Source organism: Silene latifolia, chromosome 4, assembly GCF_048544455.1.
Source record: "Silene latifolia isolate original U9 population chromosome 4, ASM4854445v1, whole genome shotgun sequence".
Classification (NCBI taxonomy): Eukaryota; Viridiplantae; Streptophyta; class Magnoliopsida; order Caryophyllales; family Caryophyllaceae; genus Silene; species Silene latifolia.
The window spans coordinates 102,510,933-102,531,396 of record NC_133529.1 but is presented as its reverse complement, the minus strand read 5'-3'; positions in this window follow the sequence as shown (position 1 = coordinate 102,531,396).

Sequence of the window (20,464 nt, the reverse complement as noted above, 5' to 3'; positions counted from 1 at the left end):
AATAGAAGGAAATAGCAATTCATAAAGTTGGAATGTTCGGATATATGATATATCCACTTGCCAAACTTTTATTGCATTTTAACTAATGTAAAAGGTACACTATAGATTATGAGATATGAAGTAGTAATAGTGTATTGACTATTCATATATGATAATCGCATTTATCGTTTGAGTTTTATTAGAGTTTTATTAAACTCATCTATTACTTTGCTAAATCCAAATGAGTTGTAGAGACAAATTGAACCCCATTAAAGTGAACTGGATTGACATGGTATTCGCCCCTAGTTACTTATATGAGGTGACGTCTCGAAGTGATTAGAGTGTGATGCGATTGATGGCAAGTTCAAGTGCCATAGAGTCATACGGGATGACTAGTCGATCACATAGGCGGACTGTATGGGACACTCTGTCGAGCAGTGACCGCTTATAGAGTTCTGGTAATTCATAAAGCCTGGTCGTGGCAAGAGCTGCTATAGTATTCTTATGAGTCAATTCTTTTGACTAGAGACTATTCGCCCAAGTTGGCACAAATTTCTGATTAGCTTTGATTTATGCTCTACGACTGTCGTAAATGAGGTCAAATGGGTATATTTTGGGTTATGATGAACTGTGGCTAAACAAAGGGAATAGTGCGATAGGAATTGTCCACCCCCTTCTCAGGGTTGTTTAAAATCTCAAGGCCACTCGAGGAGTAGTGAACTGGAAATGTGTGGCCATGCTCGGAAGGTATCTACGGTAGATAATTCCGGTCAGACAGTTACACTCCAGATCGAGGAAACCACTCAAGATATGATCAAATGCAAGTATGACCTGCAAGACACCTTGCATTGAGTGGGAGATTATAATAGGACAAGAGAATTGGTGACACGCACTTGTCTCGGACAAGTGGGAGATTGTTGGATTATGTGTCCTCAACAATAGTGCGATCACATGTTTAAATCTCATATTAAGAATACGTAAGGGATGATTCATTATATAATCAACTGACATCATTAATCGGTAATGATTGGCTAACTAGAGTTTGACATTACTGTCGTTTGACAGTGGTGGTCAGTTGATCCCTTAAGGTCACACCTAAAGGACAATTCCCTTAATAGACAAATTGATTAATTGTATGGCGATACAAGCTAATCAATTCCTTAAAATTGAACAATTCAATTGTGAGAGAGAATGTTAATATCTTGTTGGAAAAAGGATTAAATAAGATTTATTTTAGTAATTGAAATACTTTATTACTAAAATTGTTTATTGTTTGAGAAACAATTGAGATAACACTACTACAGATACAGGCTATAACAACGGTCAAAAACCGTTGTTATATAAAAAAGCGGACGTTGTTAAAGCGTCCGTTGTAGAAGGTTTTAACAACGGTTGGTTTACTTAACGAAACCGTTGTTAAAACTATTAACAACGGTTTTATGTATAAAAACCCGTTGTGGAAAGTGTGACTCAATTTTGGGGGGAAAGTTATAACAACGGGTTGTAATATACAAAACCGTTGTTATAACTAAAGACAACGGGTTGTTTCGCAATAACCGTTGTTGTTTGTTCTTAAAAAATAAAAAAATTAAATTAAATATTACTAGATGCATGCATAATTACGGCTGTTAGAATTCGATGCATGCATTATTACCGACATCACTTTGTACATATGAACGGATAATATGGAATGAGAAGGGTTAGTAATAGGATTTGAAGCAAAGATTATTGAGAGATATGATGATGATTATTATGGCACAACTTCCTAACATATATATTAATTAAAAAGCAATTAACTCAACCCACACATTGCTTAGTATAAATACATTGCATATCTCAACTAACATTTCCATTATCTCATATATTCATCTCCAAACTCTAACTGTTAAAACAAACTCTACTTAATCTTTCAAATCAAACTCAAAAAACTCTAACAAAATGAATGATTTCATCCTAAAGACTCTTACCATGATCGAGAACAACAACAACTTCATCCGCCGGTTCCTCCATATTGAGGAAAGTTTCAGGAGCTACCTTGCGGAAGCTCGATCCGCATCAAGCACGCCAAAGAAAATGGCTTGACGGAGCGAGCGGCGATTGCGGCTATATGACGATATAGCAACTGCTGAACGGAACCTCCAAATAGCCAAGGAGGAGAGGACGGATACGATAGAGCACAATAAGATCCTCCATGAAAATATAAGAATTGCATTTTTACATATGTAATTTTTTTTTAATTTATGTATTTATAAATATATATATATATATTAATTATGTTTATCTTCTTCATCTTGCTTCTTCATTGTTTTAGTAACTAATTATGCGAACAATACTTAAACAAATAACATAATGGTCGATAAAAACACATACATGCAAAAGAAATAAATAGAAAAAGAAAATAATGACGATGAAACTAACAAAGGATTCCGCGAGATTTACCTGATAAATACAGAACGTAATAGACGATGAAATCACAGTGACGGCGAGAAGATAAAGCGACGATGAGAAAGAGAGAAATAGAGAAAGAGAGAAAGAGAGTGTGTATGTGTTTTGTGTTTGTTTGTCTGCTGTGTTTGTGTTTGTGTTTGTGTATTAAGGGTTGTGTTTTGTGGTCAGCAATGCAGACTTACATTTGTGTGGTTTATAGTATGGAAGGTATTGACAACGGTTATTAAACAACAACCGTTGTGAAAAAAGTTTTAACAACGGTTGTAAAAAACACCCGTTGTTAAATAAGTTTTAACAACGGGTTTCAAAAATAACCGTTGTGATTACTTTTCACTAACTTTGCGCCAATTTTGCGCCAAATTATTAACAACGGTTGTGCATGTGTGACCCGTTGTTAAAACTAATAACAACGGTTTTTATAACCATACCCGTTGTAATTGATTTTAGTAAAATTCGCGCCATACATTCTACAACGTCTATTGTGATTTTCGTGAATAATCGTTGTTAAAGGGGCGTTGTATTTGCCTGGATTTGTAGTAGTGTAAGGATGAATGGTTAATTATAATTACAAGATGTTGTGAACTATAATTATATGACCCATTTTATTTATGTGATCAAGTATCACTAGTCAATTTGTTGTATGTAATTTAATTAATTTATAAAATGAAATTTATGTGATAAATATGCATTAAATTAATTAATAACATGTAACATACTACATGTGACATATTGTGTGACAAATGACAAATTGACAAAATAAAATGGTGGTACATATTATGTGAATGAACCGAAATGGAGGGAGTATTAGTGGGTTGTGGTTATTTTATTTTATGTGATAAAAAATAAATAATGGTGCCTATACCTACTAGCTTACACTCCTATGATCTTGTGAAGATAAAAAGCATAAAGGAGATTCCAATTTTTGGCTTGTTCTCCTTGCCTCCACCGGTTTTGTTCCCTTTCTATAAGATATTTGTTCTCTTATTTTTCCTATCATTATTCATTCACGTTTCTACATGCAAAGCTAACTCTATTCTCTCAAATCTCTCTAAAACAAGCTTTTAGAAACCTTATAAGTTGTTCATAAATTCTAATATCAACAAGGTTACTAGTGTAGTAATAATAAACATATTAGAATACATTTTAAGGATACTAGTTTATCAATCTAGTTAATTAGTATACTAGTTTAAGGGATAAGTCTTGGGTGCAATCTAAGGAGGATCTCTACTTTGAGATTTTTGGAGGATCATCTAACATATTAAGCTCAAGAACAAATAAGGAAGATGACCTTATTTGTGCCCTATATTTCAGACCTATACACAATCTAAGGGACATTGTTTTTCCTCATAAATCTCTTTTTTTTTTTATGCATGCACTAGATCTAAAGAACAAATAATTAAGAAGTTAATTAGTTCACTATTAGAGGAGTCTAATAAGAGGTAAATAAACCTAACAAAGGTATTGCTATTTAATTCTCGTTTGTGTTTGTTCCCAGGTAAGCTAAGGAGTAGATGGTCTGGACCGTTCACGGTTGCTGAGGTGAACAAATTTGGGTCAGTTACAATGCAAACTGACAAAGGTGAGACATTTAAAGTGAATGGGCAACGATTGAAAATCTACTATGAAGGTGACCATATTGGGGTGATAGAGGTCGTTGACCTCTTCGCCATTGAGTATTCATCTCCTATGTTGAAAAAAAAAAGAAAATTATGAAGCAAAGAAAGAAAAAAAAAAAGAAAAAAAAAGTGACCGAAAAAAAAACATAAAAGAAAAAGAAAGAAAAAAGAAAAAAGAAAAAGAATTGCTTCATTCGGTTTTGTTAGGAGATTATAAGTGGTGTATACTAGAGTCTAATGCACTTTTGGAGAGTCTTTCATATTCTCTCATTTGTTGTCAAAGTTGAGATGATTTCTCTAGTTGGGATGGTTATGTTTATTATTATTAGAATTGGTTATTGGTTTAGCGCTGCGACTACCGTCTTAGCCTCACATATCCATACGTGTTTCGGCACAAAACACTTCTATACCCTTTCCCATTTGCCACTCTATTGTCCTTGATACATGTACTTAGTCTTTACTGTGAATGCATACTAGTTGGAGAAATTTCTATCACATTAGATTGCATGCATGTTTCATAAGTTAAGTGAGTGTCTTAATTCTTTCTATCTTACATATATCTGACCCCTTATGAGTGCATGAGTGAAACCGCGAGAATCCAACTAATTTGTCTTGCAAGATTAAAAAGTATTTGGCTGAGGCACGGTATCATGTCATATCTTGAGTTGAGCTGCGTTATTCTATTACCCGTGCCTTTGAATTTGTTTTATTGGCACAATTTTTGGTCATCACTTTGTTATAGATATGGATAGCCTGGGATTTGTATGTGCTTTGACATTTGCTCTGAGTTATTCATTCACTATTTGTATGTTTGTCTTTTGTAATGGTGTGATTGATTTGCTTAGAGATAAGCAAATATTTGGTTTGGGGGAATTTGATGTATCACTTTTATATACACTTTTCTAAATCCTTTCATGTGGTTTTGATACCGTTTATTTGTCTATTATATCATTTATATGCCTTTATTAGTGAAATGTCTATATTGCCGCTACTTTATGTTTTAATACAGAAATGGCGCATTACGAGGTAAATCAAGTAAAGATGAGCATTGCGGTTATGGCATAGCGGAATAAACGGGCATGGCACAAGAAATAAGGAGACTTGAAGACGAAAAGAGAATTTAAAAGACGAAATCAAAGCTGAAGACCTGGTTCCTCGATCGAGTATCTTGAGGCTCGATCGAGGATCCTCTCGGATAGACTATTTTCCGTATTTCCTAAAACACGTCTTGTTTGTAATATATATTCTAAACTCGTAGGGTTTATTAGGTTACGCTTTTTATTACTTTTTGTACGGCAAAAATACTCTAATCTTTCATACTTTGGATCTTTAATCTTTCCTCATTAATTATTAAGGTATTAAATCGTTCTTCATAATTTTGTCGTTCAAGTTTATGCTTTTAATTAATTGTTATTATTTTATGTCTTTAATCATGCTTTCATCTACCTTTATTGTTGTTGATCAATTTACTATGAGTAGCTAAATCATTCATCTAGGATGAAGGGGATCTAGGTTGATTAGAAGGGGGGTTATTAATTGATTGTTATTAATATCGTATAAACTATCATTTGATTATTGTTCTTCATCTATCTAGTTATATGATTTAAGGTCCGAATCTATAATTAGTGTAGTGAATTAATACTTTCACCTACAGAGTTAGAATTAATATAGGCTGCGATAATCAGATAGATTGTGTTTAATTATAGCGATTGCATGTTAGACTTAATCTAAAGGGCATAATAGAATTAATCAATCTTGTGACCTTAGATAGTTTGATTGACCTAACAATTGATTAAGATACACCCCGTATAATTGACCTATTGAACCGGAATCCTAGACTTCTTTAATATTATTGTTACACATCTTTTAATTCACTTGCTATTAGATAATAAACAAACAAAACCCCCAAGAAATCGGTTACCTTAAGAGACTTTAAATATTAACAAACTGAATATTACCGCCTCTCTGTGGATTCGATACCTTCTTGCCACTAGCTACTTTGTTAGTACTGAGATAGGATTACTTTGATTTAGGTGATACGACTTTATCCTTATCAGTGTCTAACTAAAATGAACCCATGTAGGAGTTGTTTGGAGCTACCGCAAACGCTTGGGAGACGTCCTAAGGCTGCAGCTTGGCCCTTAGAAATTTGAGTCGGTTACTGCAGGGTGTGTCAAGGGGATCGTTATATGTATGTGTGATCTATGTATGTGTATATAGAGTGAATGTATGTATGTTTATAAAAGGTGAAGTATCATGATGTGGAGTATATGGAAATGGAGTGAAGATATAAAGTGGGTATAGTGTGGCATGTTATATTTAATTTATATGTTCGTATGATAAAGGTTCGCCTTGGGTACTGATGAGTGCCAATTTTGTGTCAATTTTCCCCTTCTTCTCTATGCATTTTTTCCGAACCTACACGGTTTTTGACCCTTCTAGCTTACATTTTGTAGATTTAGTCTCGTACTACGAGTTTTATTTCGCCCCTTGCAGGTTTTGCATCGGGAAGAGTACTAAGGGAGCTAGCAAAGGACCTCACAAGGCAAGCATATGGAAGAAGGTTGAAGGAAGGCGTAGAAGGACTCCCAGACGGCCGGCCGGCAGCCGGCTCACCGGCTGAGAGTCCCTCTATTCGTACTATGAGAAAGGAAGTGAAAGACGACTCCCAGCCGACAGGCCGGCAGCCGGTTGAGAATCCCTCCTCTAGGCCGGTTCAGAGACGGCAGCCGGTTGGCCGGCTCATCGTACCTGGCAACTTAATTTATGCTGAAAGTTCTAGCGGGTTTCCAGCCAGTCCAGGACCGGCGGCCGACCGGCCGGCTCAGACTCCTTCTCCCCGCATTTCTATTTCCTTGTAATTTTTAACCTAAATGTTTGTAAAACTATAAATACCCCTCTCCTAATTCATTTTAGACACACAACCCTAGATCTGAAACTTTTCTTTAATTTATGCAATCTTTCCTTAATCAAAGCATTAATCTTTCCTTAATCAATATTAATTACTTAGTAAAATTAGCTTAGTAGTAGTTATCATCAATTGTTTACATTTGGTTATTGGGTTGTAATTTGGAGATATTGAAGAATCTCTTCATTAATTCAATCAAAGTGACCATCTTTCCTTATTGTTGGTACATTTCTCTTCTTATTTACTTTGTCTAAATCAATAGTTTACATATCAATTTCTTATTTTCATTGTTATAATTTACACCATGCTTTCCATTGTGTTTAGTTGTCTTTCTCAAATTGTTTGCATTTACTCTTTGATTATGTGTGAGTAGTGACCCCCTAGGGTTTATGGGGATTCTAAGTGGGAATTAATGGAATGATGGGGTGATGAATATGCGGGTTGTGAGTAAATTGTTTAGTCCTCCTACACATGCATATAAGATGTTTGATGATTTGCTTGAGTGAAAGCTCTTGTCTTTCTTTATTATTTGCTTAAGTCCTTTGTCTATGAAAGTTTATGGGGGATTTTGATAGCATGGTTAGGAGAGGATTGTATGCTTGATCATAGTTAGGTGTCATCCTTAGGAAGGCCAAGACTTTGTGCCAATTCCCTAGACTAAACCTTACCCTTGACTCCTTCATTCACCCATGATTCATTTTCACCCACTTAGATGAACCCGAAGACCCTAGACTTTAAATTGATTGTTTACACCTTTTGCTAACTACTCATTTTAGTTTATTATTAGTTTAGAATCAATCCTTCTTGCTTTCCAACTAGACTAGACTTGCATTAAACTCAATATACACCCCTCCATCCTCGTGGTTCGACCCCGATTAATACTACTTTTAATTGGGTTTATAAATATTGTTGATGGTAAGAATTCACGGCATACTTTATTCTAATCATCAAATGGCGTCGTTGCTGGGGATGGCGTTAGGTTATATTTAGTTTAGTAAGAGTCTTAGCTTTAGTTTTAGCTCAATTGTTTGTTTGTTTGAGTAGTTGTGTGTTCCCGTGTATAGTGCTTGATTTTTGTCTTTCCCTAGTGTGTAAAAACACTAGGAGACTAAGGGTTCACCGAGTTTCATGCCTAGGAGAAATCACCAAGCCTTGTTGTGGTCATGGGGCCATAGGGGCGCTTGGGAAACAAGCGTTTGCATTTGTGGAGTCGCCACCAATTTATTGTGGAAAATTAGAAACCGTTCGAATACCTCGTGCCATGTCAAGACACAAAGTAATGACATGAACACTAAGCAATCGTTACCCTTAGAATTCTATGTCTAGAATGACTCTCGTGGATGCCAATGAACACGGATGTTCACAGAGATCTGGAGTAAGGGGTGAGGGTACGTATTAGGAAGCTCTTTTGATCGAACACCTAATCCCGCCCGCCTCGATAGCGGCCTCTACTAATGATTAGGGAAAATATTCTATACTAGATATATCGTCGATTATATGCATGCAATGCAACATCCAAGTTTTAATCCTAACATGTGAATATTTAACTAAGTCGGTGAACAATTAATTTAACAAACAATTGGGTCGAAGTTGGGAATTTAGGTTCAATTATATGTGAAAACATACAAATGATACAAAATACAATGGAAGAAAATTACAATAAAAAATACAATAATTACATCGGGTCCAATTGATTTATGTCGAAAATACCTTTAAAACGGATAATTTGAGAAAACGAATAAAAGAATAAATCAACGAACAAATCAGTAGGTGATAATACGGTTAATAGTTAATTATACGTAAACTAATTAAACTAGGTCAAGGCAGAACGGAAGTTCAGAGGCAGAAATCAACCTGGAACAGGCGCAGCAGGACTACGCCCTTTGGAAGAGGCGCAGCAGTTGCTGCGTCTGTTCCAAGGGTGAGTTCTGGTTGTGAAGCCGGAACTGCAAATCGTTAATGTTAATTGGTGATTTTAAGGATTGATTACGATATTAACTCGGATGGAAGTGATTTAATGGATTTAATTACATATGAAAGAGTCATAAAAGCAATAAAACATGGACGAGACGAATACGAACGAATTATTTACATGGATGAAAGATTGATTAGTGACATAGGTGAACTAAATAGGTTAAACATGATGAATTAATGACGAACTAATGACGAATACGACAATAGACAGATGGAAATATATCAAAGGTCGAATTCCGGAAACTCAATATGAACAAATCGAATTTCTACAACCCGGATTGAGCTTAATGACGAAAACCCGCAAATATTGGATTATAAGGGATTTAAGTCGGGATTTAATGATTAAATTACATGCAAATGAATGATAAATAGTGTACATGTGAAATTATTATGCTATTACGTCAAATAATTGAGGAAAACAAACGAAAGAAAACGAATTTACAGAGGACGAAGGAAGAAGAAAGGAAGCAGGAACTGCGGCAGCCTCACGAAGAGGCGCAGCAGGCACTGCGCTCCTTCGAAGAGGCGCAGCAGTTGCTGCGTCCTTTCTCGACGGTTATCTTCTGGTAATCCGTAAAAAGGTTTGAAAGCACGGTTTTAGAAATCGGTTTCAAGTATTTTCCACATAAACCTTACATTAGTGATACAAAAACTAAATAACAATAATAAAAGAGAGATTTACACCCTCAGACTTACATGCTTAACGAAACGAGATGAACTAAGTTTATGATTAGTGATGCTCGACTCGAATGTAACGAAAGTGCCCTCGTAGGAGGAAAACGATTAAGATTAATTAAAGTTGATTAATGTGGAGTTGGTCAAATTGGTCGGTCATACAAACGAGGCTGGTACTCAGAAGGATCCGAGCTTACGTGGTCGAATGTTCAAGCACGTAGACGCCAAAAAGTAAGAACGTGGTCTAGAATGCAAAGGGAGAAGAGAAGGGCGGACACTCGCGTGAGAAATATGAGGAGCGAAGACTCCTATTTATACTAATCACGTGAAGGAATAGGGTTTTCGGAGAGACTTTGGAAGTGAATCTCGAAAAGATATGAAAAAGATACGAAAAATACGCAGAAAAGGACCTGGGAAGAGGCGCAGCAGTCACTGCGTCTCTTGGAAGAGGCGCAGCACCTGCTGCGTCTGTTCCTAAGTGGTTTCCTCCTACGGAAGAAAGATTTCCGTGTTTGGTTTATGGAATGACGGGATAATCTTATTTTCCTTAATATTTTGTTTGAATATTACGGGAAATTGTTTACCAAAGATGAAAGATTGTGAAAGATTTATAAAATATGGAATAGAAATATCCGGAACATTCCAGAACATTCCGACTCAGGATTTAGCGGTTATCAGAAAATGAAGACGGTTTTAGGCCCGGACTCCAAATGTACTCTAATTACTGTCAAAACGACCGTATCGGCGCGTAGATGACAACTAAGAGGTAGACATCAATGTTTGAGCAATCACTTGACGATAAACTTACGAACTGTCATAAATCGTTCCGCGTACCAAACATGCGGCCCAATCATCACCGGGTGGTTTGCGGGAGGTGCAGAAATGAGGTATCTACAGAGCCCCCACTTTGACTGAGGCTTGGACAAGGCGAAAGTCAAATTATAGCCATCAGGTCAATCGAAGATTACAACCTGACGACTATGTCGACGCGAGGCGGTTCAAGGGGTCTGAACCAAGGACTTGTCGTCGGGAACATTTTAGAGTCTGTCGACTATCGGGGAGGGTCGTTTAAAGTCCATTAAACTACGTAAGGAGGCTCGCCAGCCATAAGAAGAGATCATACCTAAAACTTCTTGAGAGACGTTTCCGGAGGTGCATAGGAGCTAAGGGTAAGCGTGGGAGCTAAGGGTAAGACCTAAAGGATAAGTAAGGATTGTGCTAGGGTGTGGGGCCCTAAAGGAAAGCATCAACGGGAAAGAGGCCCGAATAAAATTTCAAACTAAGGGGTAACTAAGGCTTGAGTGTAGGAACTCTACCGTTTTGGGACTTCTAGAGAATGACACTTTATCGAACTCCGCGGGGAAACAAGGAATATTGTGAGTAGCAGGACACAGGCGGGAACTGCTGGGAGAAATCTGCTTGGGTCGTCTTCAAACAAACTTCGGAGGGACTTGGGAAGGACGATTGTATGTCGTGAACTCTCATGTCGGGAAACCTTATCAGGAATGTATCTCCATGTCTCGAGAGGGATTGTCGATCCGCTTACTCTCGCTGGGGGAATATAATGAAGGCGTGTCAAAACACCTGTGGAGGAATACCTGCTCGTTGTGACAAGAAAGGTCTTGGGAGCGATAAATAATGTATAATAGTCTGCAGTTGGCTTAGAAATGCGGGTCTGAACGAAGAATTATCGTCAAACGGACCAAAAAGATAAAATGGCGCCGGGGAAGACGCGCACCAAAGATGGGCCCACAAATAACGAACTCATAACGAATTTTTGAAAACTCATATGGAGGGAAGCTAAGGAAGAGGTCGGTGAAGAGCTTGATAATCTTGAATTCATTACTCATCACTCACATTCTTTCGTTTCATTCGCTCATATCTCTTCCAATTTCATTCAAACTAAAGATAGCTTTTGTTTCAAATCACAATAGGAGGCCGGGAACATCAGATCGTTCTCGGGCTACACGACGGCGATGGAGTGCTACGAGAGGCTGTCGGCGGAGGAGCGCGCCATGATCGAGCGGGGAGCGTTTGGTGCCTTGGTGCAGGCTTAGAGGGATATCGCGAAGAGGAAGCTGCGGGCTAACCTTAGCCTGGTCCGCGCTTTCTTGGACCGATTCTAGGACACGACTTCCACTTTTCACATGCCTTTTGGTGAGGTGGGAGTCACGTTGGAGGACTATGGCATGATCTCTGGGCTGTCGTGTGGAACTGAGGAGGTGGAGTGGTCGGAGACTGCCATGAGGGTGGACTCGGCCGAGGCCAGGAGGTTGATCGGTTGGAACTTGTCGCCGAAAGCTGTTACAGTGCCTGGTTTGGTGCCGTGTTCTTATGTCCGAGACTTTTTTGCGGGGAAGACCCCGGCGCTGGTGGTGATCGATGGGAGAGAGACGGCTCCTCCTCCCTGTATAGCTGAGCAGAGAGTCCGCTTGTGGCTCTGGTGGTTCTTGTTTTCGATCTACCTCGGAGACAAGGGAGAGAGGCTGTCGACGAAGCTTCTTCCCTTCCTTTCTGACCTGAGCTCCCTAGGACGTTGGGACTGGGTCACTGCTGGTTTTGCGGTCCTCATCCGCTTCATGAGGGCCATGGTTCGTCCGGAGTTGATGGAGAAGAGGACTTCTCCTGGTGCTGTCGGCCCTGGACTACTGTTGGAGGTATGAACCTTCATTTAGACTAATAATCATTTCTTTTCCTTATTGAATCACGAAAGATCGTTATTGACTATCTTGCTTCACAGGCGTGGGTGTACTCCTACTTTCCGAGCCTCTCGCCCAAGAGGACGGAGCCGCTGGAGAAGGCTTATCCCGTTGTGAGGGATTTGGTGATGTGTCGGACGAGGAGCAATCGCTCCTCTCACGGTGTCTACCGGCGGGACGTGAACGCTCTTCAGCTGGACAGCGTGAGCATCTCACTTATATTCGTTTTGCTTATTCATTACTTTTTAAATCGATCATAAGAATGATTTCTTGTTTATCTTTTCCCAGTGGGTGCCCAGGCCTTGGGCGGAGTACGCTGGCGCGCCTCCTTTTGTGGCTGAGGTCCTTCGACCTAGGAGCTCGAGCCGGCTGTTGTTGAGGACATCGATGGGTCCTGTGTGGTACTTGGGCGAGCGCTTGGCTCGTCAGTGCTCTCGGGATGTTTTGACGGTTCCCATCGATCCTCCTAGGACGATGTTCAGGGAGCCTTCTAAGGCCGAGAGGAGGCGACTTGGTCAAGGCGTTGGTGGTGACGCCCTCCTTCTTCCTGGCGAGGACTACTCGGCGTTCCTCTACGGGAGGTTGGCGTACTGGTCGGTTGTGGTAAGTGCTTTATCCTTCTTTACTTTCGATTTTTTTTGAGAATACGATGAAAGATCATCGATTAATGGGAATCATTTGACTTTGCAGGAGGTCGAGGCGGTGGGCATCGAGCCCTCAGAGTACCCCGAGACCCTCGAGTACACTGACGCGACCGGGAGGACGACGATCTCTGAGTTGCGTGACTTTGACGTAGCTGTGACGGATGCTGGCCTGGACGACTGGCAGCATCTGATTCGGAGAGTGAGCCTCCAATTTGCATGTTTTTTTGTGTAAGAACACGTTTGATTGCATTTATCCAATTATTGAGAACCTTTTTTTGAAAATGCAGGTTGCGCCGTCCCGGTTTGTAGCGTTATGGAGGGTGACCAACCGGTTGAGAGCTACTGCCATCGAGGCACTTGTCGGCGGTCGAGGTCGTCAGGTATGAACCTTTCGTTTATGTCTTTTCTTCCTAATTTTGATTTTCCAACTTTTCTTGCAATTGCTTGAAATGATTGACATGAGCCAATTTTGTTGCTTGCGGGGGAGGAGAGGGCTGGAGCGAGAGTTGGCCCAGTCTCGGGAGGAGACGGCTCGCTTGTTGAGGGAGCTCGAGGTCCGTGACGCCGAGGTTGCTGCTCTCGAGGCGAGAGTTGCGGAGTTAGAGGGCGACTGGCAGTAGCCTCGTTTTGTTGTTGTTTGTATCTTGCACATTTGTACATTTTAGGACCTACATTTTTGGACATTTTGGATTTTGCTTGGGGCTCGAGCCCACAGTTTGTTGTACATTTTTTGGTTGTATATATGATGGCCTGAGTGCCTTTGCTGCTGGGTTGTGTTGCTTGTACCTGCAGGTTAGCTTTGGACAGGTTTGGTAGATGACAGTTTACGCCGTCATGCTGCCGAAATTTACATAGAAATCACGCAAAACATACATTTGTATATACATATGGCCTAAATTAGCGCAAAACAAATGACTCAAAAGTGCTAAAAATGTAGAAAAATGCAAAAATTTACCGGAAATGACCGGACGGTAGGGAGGGTTACCCCTTAAAAAAAATAGAAATCTATAAGTTAGAAATGTATTATAGGACGGGAGCGAAATGATTCGCCAGAAAAGAAATAAATAAAAGAAATATAGTTTGAAATAAATTACATTGAATCGGAGAAATGATTCCCCGAAAAAGAAAAGAAATAGAAAGAACTATGTAAGTGTGCTAAAATGACGAAAATGCTGATATTGCCTCGAAATGCGCATCCGCGAAATTAGGAAGCACGAATTATGGTAGTCTTGACGTGTTTACCAAAATAATAACTCGTAGGAATAGGAAATTATTCGTTAAAGGATTTAGGAAAGATCCAGCGCGAAAATTCACAGAAACAAAGCTGAGGAAGAGGCGCAGCAGGTGATGCGCCTGTTCCGAAGTGTATCCGTTCTGGCGGATTTTTGGAAACAGATTTTAGTATAAATAGAGACGTCGATGGAGGTTTTATTCACACAATTCTTCCGTCTCTTCTTCGTCTTATTACATAAAATTCCCAATATAATCACTCATCATGAATACATTGGAGATTCGTCTAAAAGAGTGGACCAATGAGTTTTCCAACATGGAGAAGCACGATATGGGTGCTTATAATCTTGGATATTTGTTGAGTTTGAAGCTTATCAAGGTTGTCAAACCATTCCTAGATGCTTGTCTTGATTATTGGGACCCGAATTATCATGTTTTTGCGTTCCCCGGAGGTGACATTTGCCCATTTCCTGAAGAAATTGCTGCGATTGGTGGGTGGGACCCATAACACTTGTCTGCTATTCCTTCTACTTCACAAGGGTATAATAACAAATTTAGAGATTTGCTTGGATTGTCTAGAATTGAGGTGGACCGTCTAGTGACCTCGAAAGGAGTGCGAATGTTGGACTTTATTGATCGATTCATTAACAAGGCCGACCCCACCGTTTCTTATGTTGCCAGGCGAAGGGCATTTGGATTTTGCTTGTTGCATGTATATGTCCTTCAAGGGCATGTTGATGAAGATTTGAGAGGTGATCCCCGTCTCCTGGGCCTAGTTGAGCAAATGGAGCTACGCAGGAGCCCAGCTTGTTTATGTTTAGGAGAGATCCTATTGGGCTTGGATAATAGGAAAGCCAATCGCGACCTACCGTATTTGGGAAGTCCCATTATTTTACAGGTAAAAGAACACTTTTTCTTTTTCTTTTTCTTTCGTTGTTTTTTTTTTTTCGTTTTTTTTTTCTTTTTTTTCGTTTTTTTTTCCTCTTTTTTTTTGATGTCTAATACCCGCTTTTGGTAGGTCTGGCTTATGGAGCGCCTTCGATTGATCGAGCCCCCAGTTCATGTTCCTTCTTATCATGCTCGTTCGATTGCAATGAGGACCAAGCTTTACATGGTGGACTTCACTCGGGTCTGCAATTACTGGGAAAACAAACTGAAGAGTGATGATGGCCCTTTGATTAGATGGGTTATACCATGGTGGCATCTCAAATTTATCACTGGAGTATCTTCCTTGGATCCTACCCGATCTGTGCGCATTCCTGGCTTGGAATTCATGATATGCATCTTCCCGGAGAGGTTGATGAGGCAAGTTGGAATGAAGCGTATGATCCGGCTTGACACTTTGTCCCGCAAATCCGCCGTGGCGCTTTACTCGAGAGTCGAAGGGAGTGGGCCATTAAATAGGCTCAAAGAAATGTGTGGTTTTTGAACTCTTCTGTTAGTGCCTTATGGGTGTCGGACTCCTATCTGCGGTGGAGGAAAGCTACTACTCCAGAGGAGCGTGAGAGATTGAGGAAGCGCGAGCCCGTTGACTACAAGGTGCGCGAAGTGGAAAAGGAGAAAGAGAAGCATCTGACTGAGGTAGAGGAAGAAGCCGGGTTTCGAGTTGTTCATCCTTCGAAGAAACCGAAGACCTCTCTTGTCGTGGACAAAGTGGTTGACAAGAATGGTATGGGTAGGCCTCGAGAAAGACCGTTGGTGATTAGGTCCGAAGTGGCGCAAGAGCGTCCGACTCGAGGTCGTGACAAGAAGTATGACAAAAATGACAAGGGTAAAGGGAAGATGGAGGAATAGCCCATGTCTTTATTATTATTTATTATTATTATTATTGTAATAAGAAGGTGGGGTTTTTAGAATCCTAGCTCATTTTTATTTTTACTTGGCATTATTATTATTATTATGTAACGTATTATTATTAGAAATGAATAAAAGAGGTTAATTGGTTATGAAACCGTTGTGACTTTCCATTTATTATTCTTGTCGAATTCCAAATGCGATTGCAAATGTCCTTCTATTTATATTTTGAAATTAATGGGTTGTATTCTGTGAAGGATTGCCTACGTATTCATTTAAAAATGAAATCAAACCCTTGCGCGTAGTTCGAGTAAATGTAAAAGAATAATTGTTCTAAGCAAGAGCTTGTAATGAACTTAGAAGATAAGCATGAGCTTTCTACTTACTCTTAAGGTGCAAATTTAGTTTATTTGATGATAAGAGGATGACGAATTGTCAAAGTGCAAGAGCAGAGTGACATTGGCTTATTTCAGCTTGGCCAGGGGCCGTTTATTTAGTGCCACAAGAGCGACACGTGAGGTTACGCGAGGCGCGTTTTTGTTCCTATTCTAGGCATAATACCGTTTTAGTTGGTCAAGGTTTGTCGGGTTGGCGAACTCATTCCCATCTAGGTCTGTAATTCTAACCGCACCCCCTGGAAGTATGGACTTGACTAGAAATGGCCCGGCCCAATTAGGTTTGAATTTTCCCCGTGGATCGACAGGTAAAAGAGCTCTAACCGATTTGAGTACTAGGTCTCCTTCCTTGATGTTCCTTGGCTTGACCCTTTTGTTGAAGGCTCGTTTGATACGTGCTTGATAGGTTTGGACATTATGCAATGCGCGTAGCCTACGTTCATCCAGGAGGATGAGTTCTTCATATCTATCCCCCTTTCAATCGGCTTCCGGGATTTGACTTTCGAGTAAGATACGCAAGGATGGTATTTCTAACTCGATTGGTCAGATGCAGCCTCCATGCCATAGGTCAAATAGAAAGGGTGGCCCCGGTGGGCGTCTAACGATGTGCGATATCCCCATAAAGCAAAGGGTATTTTGCTTGGCCAATCTCGATAGTTGTCAATCATTTTCTTGAGAATTGTGACAACGTTCTTGTTTGCCGCCTCTACCGCGCCATTAGTCTGTGGTCTATATGGCGAAGAGTGGTGATGACTAATTTTGTACTTGGCTAGCAATTGCTCAGTTTCATCTTGGAAATGTGATCCATTATCACTAATGATCTCATGTGGGCAACCGTATCGACAGATGATGTTGTTTTGTATGAACTTTTCCACGTTTTTAGCCGTGAGACTAGTGTAGGAAGCCGCTTCTACCCATTTGGTGAAATAGTCGATTGCCACTAGGATGAAACAGTGACCTCCATTCCGGCCGGGTTATCTTCCGATTATGTCAATTCCCAGCGAGAAAATGGCCAAGGAGATGTCATTGTATAGAGCAATGAAGGAGGGACATGTTGTACATTCCCGAAGATTTGGCAGTTGTGGCAATGTCTTACGTATTTGATGCAATCGGATTCCATTATGGTCCAATAGTACCCCAAACGTGTGATTTTCTTTGCCATCATGGGCCCACTCGTGTGAGGACCGCATTCTCGATCGTGAACTTCTTCCATTACTTTACGCGCCTGTGAATGATCAAGGCAACGTAGGATTACACCAAGAGGTGTTCTTTTGTATAGTTCTCCTTGCATGAGAACGTATTGGGAAGCTAGTAGACGTATAGCACGTTGTCCCCTTTTGTCCATATCTGGTGGATAGGTACCGCTGAGCTTGAAATTTAGGATTTCTTGAAACCAAGGCTCCTCTGTGACTTCCTCTTCGTCGGTGATTTGGTGGACATAAGCTGGCTCTGATCGTCGTTCAATACACAAAGGCATTTCCACCATGTCATCTGGCATATTAATCAAAGATGCGAGTTTTGCAAGAGCATCCGCAAATTGATTTTCTTCCCGAGGTAGGTGTAGATAGGTCACGTGATCAAAGAATTGGGCAACTTGGTCTATTCTGGCTTGATAAGGTGCTAAGCTTTCGCTTCGGATTTTCCAAGATCCCGTAACTTGATTGATGATCAGGGATGAATCCCTATGTACTCGGAGGTTTTTAATGCCTAAACTCACTGCCGCCTGTAGTCCAATGACCAAGTATCTATTGTTTGTGCATCATTGATGGGATTTTCTGCAAAGAATTCGGCAACGGCGCGCCCTTTTATAACTTTCAGGGGCACGTACTTGAGATCGAACTCTGAGAGCATCAAGGTCCATCTCGCTAGACGTCCGTTGAGGACGGGTTTCTCGAAGAGGTATTTGACTGGATCCATTTTGGAGTATATTTTGATGGAGTAGCTAAGCATGTAATGTTGTAGCTTCTTCGTTGCCCACACAAGAGCAAGGCATGTCTTTTCAAGTTGTGAATATTTGCACTCGTACTCCAAGAACTTCTTACTAAGGTAGTACATAGCCCTTTCTTCTTTTCCTACGGTTTGAGCTAGCATGTCGCCCATGGTCAAGTTTGATCCTTTGTGAGATACGAGACCAAGAGGTTGATCTCGTTGAGGTGGCATGAGCACGGGTGGTTTAGCTAATATTTCCTTGATTCGGTCAAATGCCTTCTGACAGTCATCATCCCACATGGTGTGATCTGTTTTCTTTAGCTTCTTGAAGATAGGTTCACAAATCATGGTGAGTTTCGATATGAATCGACTTATGTATTGTACTTTACCCAGGAATCCTCTGACTTCTTTTTTTGTTTGAGGTTGTGGCATTTCGATCAGAGCCTTGATTTTGGAAGGGTCTATTTCTATACCTCGTTGGCTTACGACGTATCCCATGAGTTTGCCAGATGTTACTCCGAATGTGCACTTCTGAGGATTGAGCCTCATGTTGTACTTTCGTAGCCTTAAGAAGAATTTGTGAAGGTTCGCAATATGCCCTTCTCTATCCTTAGACTTGACAATCATGTCGTCTACATATACCTCAACTTCTTTATGCATCATGTCATGTAGGAGTGTGGTCGCGGTGCGTTGATATGTAACTCCGACATTGATTAACCCAAACGGCATGACCGTATAGCAATAGGTTCCCCCATTGAGGGACAAAGGCGGTCTTATTCATGTCTTCTATGGCCATTTTGATTTGGTTATAGCCCGCGTACTCATCCATGAAGGATAGTAACGCGTGGTCTGCGGTATTGTCCACCAATATGTCGATATGTTGTAGAGGAAAGTCATCTTTAGGACTTGCTTTGTTTAAGTCTCTAAAATCAACACAAACACGGATTCTTCCATCCTTTTTGGGTACAGGTACTATGTTGGCTACCCAAATCAGTACTCGAAACTTTGATGAATCCAGCTTTGAATTGCTTATCGACTTCTTCCTTGATCTTGAGAGCCCATTCTGTCCTCATTCGACGAAGCTTCTATTTTACGGGCTTGAAACCTGGCTTAATTGGGATTCTATGTTCAAATGATATCCCCCGTCGATCCCTCGGCATGTCTTTGTAGGACCAAGCGAAAACGTCTTTGAACTCGTTTAGGAGGTCTATGAAACTGGCCCTTTCGGTGGGGCTCAAGGTAGTCCCTATCCTAAGTTCTGGGGTTCTAGTTCGGTTCCTAGATTGATGGGTTCGGTGTTCTCTATTACGGGTCCCCCTTCCCCCTCTTGTAGTATTTCTTTGGCTATGTAGGGAGGTATCTCAATTGAGTCCGGGTTTGGGTCATCCTCAGTATCATCGTAAACAGAATTGCACTCAAGATAACACAAAGAGTAAGCAGAACCTGATTTATTCATATTAAAGTTTGAGAAAAGTTGAAACAAAGAAGCCATCTGATCTGTGGTCAGTGGCGGTAAAGGGACAGTTGTTGGGACATTTCCCGAACTACTGTTGCTATTTGAGACTAAGCTAGGAGAAATAAAGGGAATGGGGATGACGACAGGAGGAGACTCCTTAGTGACTTCTCTAGACTCTGACTCTGACTCCGACTCTGACTCTGACTCGAATTCATCGTCTTCTGGTTCTCCTTTGAACATCTCTCCTTCTCCAGTGGTGAGCTTGAAGAGTCTTCCTTGATTGTTGGTCCACTTGATTGACTTTCTCCATCCTTTCTGCTGATTCGCGTTTGTTTCTGTGATTAACGCGGTAGGGTTGAAGTGGTCGTCTTGAAGTATCATAGTAATGATCTCATCCTGCGCGGCTCTAACAAATCGATCTTCTCCAAATAATAGACTAACAGCTTGTTCGTCTAAGCAAAGTGCTTGACGAGCTTTGACGGTAGGAACCGTTTCTGGAGGAATGAAGTAGCAATCGTGAAAGATCTCGATTCCGGCTAGCTTCCTTTCGAGATAGTGCCAAGGTTCGGGAAATCCGTGAAAGAGTTCTAGACTTCCTTCCTTAACAAAGTATCCATTTAGGGTAGGAAGATAGGGTCGCATTTGGACTCCTACGTACTTACGGTTTTGAACTTGAGCAAGCATCTCGAGAACTTCCTCTTTAGTGGGTTTGTACCC